The 3,435-nt window shown below is 38.9% G+C and overlaps 1 non-coding gene across 1 annotated transcript; it reads left to right on the top strand.

Moving 5' to 3' along the window:
- Window positions 1-327: 327 nt before the first annotated feature.
- LOC130971256 (small nucleolar RNA R71) lies at window positions 328-431 on the top strand. The gene has a single exon (XR_009082484.1). It is a non-coding gene; the product is annotated as a small nucleolar RNA R71 (small nucleolar RNA).
- Window positions 432-3,435: the final 3,004 nt, after the last annotated feature.

The following is a 3,435-nucleotide window of genomic DNA, read 5'->3' as shown; positions in this document are numbered from 1 at the left end:
TCCTTAGTACTTCTTGGTGCATTTTGCATTCCAGACAGACTTTGAGAAATCAAATTGACTTGCTGAGTCAATATTTTATTCTGAGCCAGAATGGCATTCAGAGTATCAATCTCAAGAACTCCTTTCTTCTGATTTGTCCCATTGTTCACAGGATTCCTTTCAGAAGTGTACATGAATTGGTTATTTGCAACCATTTCAATTAGCTCTTGAGCTTCTGCAGGCGTCTTCTTCAGATGAAGAGATCCTCCAGCAGAGCTATCCAAAGACATCTTGGATAGTTCAGAGAGACCATCATAGAAAATACCTATGATGCTCCATTCAGAAAGCATGTCAGATGGACATTTTCTGATCAATTGTTTGTATCTTTCCCAAGCTTCATAGAGGGATTCTCCATCCTTCTGTCTGAAGGTTTGGACTTCCACTCTAAGCTTACTCAATTTTTGAGGTGGAAAAAACTTTGCCAATAAGGCATTGACTAGCTTTTCCCATGAGTCTAGGCTTTCTTTAGGTTGTGAGTCCAACCATGTCCTAGCTCTGTCTCTTACAGCAAAAGGGAATAACATAAGTCTGTAGACCTCAGGGTCAACCCCATTAGTCTTGACAGTGTCACAGATTTGCAAGAATTCAGCTAAGAACTGATGAGGATCTTCCAATGAAAGTCCATGGAACTTGCAATTCTGTTGCATTAGAGAAACTAATTGAGGCTTAAGCTCAAAGTTGTTTGCTCCAATGGCAGGGATAGAGATGCTTCTCCCATAGAAGTCGGGAGTAGGTGCAGTAAAGTCACCCAGCACCTTCCTTGCATTGTTGTTGTTGTTGTTGTTTTCGGCTGCCATGGTTTCTTCTTCTTTGAAGATTTTTGTCAGGTCCTCTACAGAGAGTTGTGCCTTAGCTTCTCTTAGCTTTCGCTTTAAGGTCCTTTCAGGTTCAGGGTCAGCTTCAACAAGAATGCTTTTGTCTTTGCTCCTGCTCATATGAAAGAGAAGAGAACAAGAAAGTGTGGAATCCTCTATGTCACAGTATAGAGATTCCTTGAGGTGTCAGAGGAACAGAAAAATAGAAAGAAGAGGTAGAAGAATTCGAACTTAATTAGATAGAGTTCGAATTGTGCATTGAGAAGGAGTGGTACTCCATAAATAGAAGGATGTGGGAAGAGAGGAAGAAATTTTCGAAAATCAAGTGAAATATTTTGAAAACATTTTTAAAAAAAATTTAATTAATTTTCGAAAATCAAGAGTGGGAAAGGAATCAAGTAATTTTTGAAAAAGATTTTTGAAATTAGAACTCAAAAAGATATGATTAAAAACTGTTTTGAAAAAGATGTGATTAAAAAGATATGATAAAAAAAATTATGCTTTTAAAAAGATATGATTGAAAAGATATGATTTGAAAACAATTTTAAAAAGATTTGATTTTAAAAATTAATGACTTGCTTAACAAGAAAAGATATGATTCAAACATTAAACCTTTCTCAACAGAAAAGGCAACATACTTAAAATGTTCAATCAAATCATTAATTGTTAGTAAGTATCTTTGAAAAAGGAAAGAAATTGATTTTGAAAACATTTTATTGAAAAGATATGATTTGAAAAAGATTTGATTTTGAAAAACTTTGAAAACTTGAAAAAAATTGATTTTGAAAACAAAATCCTCCCCCTTGTGCCATCCTGGCGTTAAACGCCCAGAATGGTGCACATTCTGGCGTTTAACGCCCAATGCACTACCTTTTTGGGCGTTAAACGCCCAACCAGGCACCCTGGCTGGCGTTTAAATGCCAGTCTGTCCTTCTTCACTGGGCGTTTTGAACGCCCAGCTTTTTCTGTGTAATTCCTCTGCTGCATGTTCTGAATCTTCAGTTCCCTGTACTATTGTCTTGAAAATAGAACCAAGATCAATTAAACAATGCATGAAAGACACCAAACTTAAATTTAGACACTAGACTCAAACAAGGAACATAAAAATATTTTTGGTTTTTATGATTTTGTAATTTTTTTGTGCTTTTTCGAAAATTTTATGAAAATAGAAAATAAAGGTTTCAGAATTCTCAATTTGGATTCCAGGAATCATTGCAATGTTAGTCTAAGACTCCGGTCCAAGAATTAGACATGGCTTCACAGCCAGCCAAGCTTTCAAAGAAAGCTTCGGTCCAAAACACTAGACATGGCCAATGGCCAGCCAAGCCTTAGCAGATCATTGCTCCAATAGCAAGATTGATAGAAATCAACAAGCTCTTGTGATGATAGGTTGAAACCTCGGTCCAATAAGATTAGACATGGCTTCTCAGCCAGCCAGACTTCAACAGATCATCATGAAACCCTAGAATTCATTCTTAAGAACTCTGAAAAAAATACCTAATCTAAGCAACAAGATGAACCGTCAGTTGTCCATACTCAGAACAATCCCCGGCAACGGCGCCAAAAACTTGGTGCGCGAAATTGTGATCACTACACAACTTTGCACAACTAACCAGCAAGTGCACTGGGTCGTCCAAGTAATAAACCTTACGCGAGTAAGGATCGATCCCACGGAGATTGTTGGTATGAAGCAAGCTATGGTCACCTTGTAAATCTTAGTCAGGCAGACTCAAATGGATATAGATGATATATGAATAAAACATAAAGATAAAGATAGAGATACTTATGTATATCATTGGTGAGAACTTCAGATAAGCGTATGAAGATACTTTCCCTTCCGTCTCTCTTCTTTCCTACTGTCTTCATCCAATCCTTCTTACTCCTTTCCATGGCAAGCTTATGCAAGGGTTTCACCGTTGTCAGTGACTACCTCCCATCCTCTCATTGGAAATGTTCAACGCACCCTGTCACGGCACGGCTATCCATCTGTCGGTTCTCAATCAGGCCGGAATAGAATCCAGTGATTCTTTTGCGTCTGTCACTAACGCCCCGCCCTCAGGAGTTTGAAGCACGTCACATTCATTCAATCATTGAATCCTACTCAGAATACCACAGACAAGGTTAGACCTTCCGGATTCTCTTGAATGCCGCCATCAGTTCTTGCCTATACCACGAAGACTCTGATCTCACGGAATGGCTGGCTCGGTTGTCAGGCGAGCACTCGGTTGTCAGGCGATCAACCATGCATCGTGTATCAGGAATCCAAGAGATATTCACCCAATCTAAGGTAGAACGGAGGTGGTTGTCAGTCACACGTTCATAGGTGAGAATGATGATGAGTGTCACGGATCATCACATTCATCAAGTTGAAGAACAAGTGATATCTTGGACAAAGAACAAGCGGAATTGAATAGAAGAACAATAGTAATTGCATTAATACTCGAGGTACAGCAGAGCTCCACACCTTAATCTATGGTGTGTAGAAACTCCACCGTTGAAAATACATAAGAACAAGGTCTAGGCATGGCCGTGAGGCCAGCCCCCAAATAATCTAAGAACTAGATGTCCAAAGATGATCTAG

The sequence above is a fragment of the Arachis stenosperma genome, chromosome 3 (assembly GCF_014773155.1).
Source record: "Arachis stenosperma cultivar V10309 chromosome 3, arast.V10309.gnm1.PFL2, whole genome shotgun sequence".
Lineage (NCBI taxonomy): Eukaryota > Viridiplantae > Streptophyta > Magnoliopsida > Fabales > Fabaceae > Arachis > Arachis stenosperma.
Note: the sequence above shows the minus strand (reverse complement) of the source record. Positions and strands in the feature narration are given on the sequence as shown.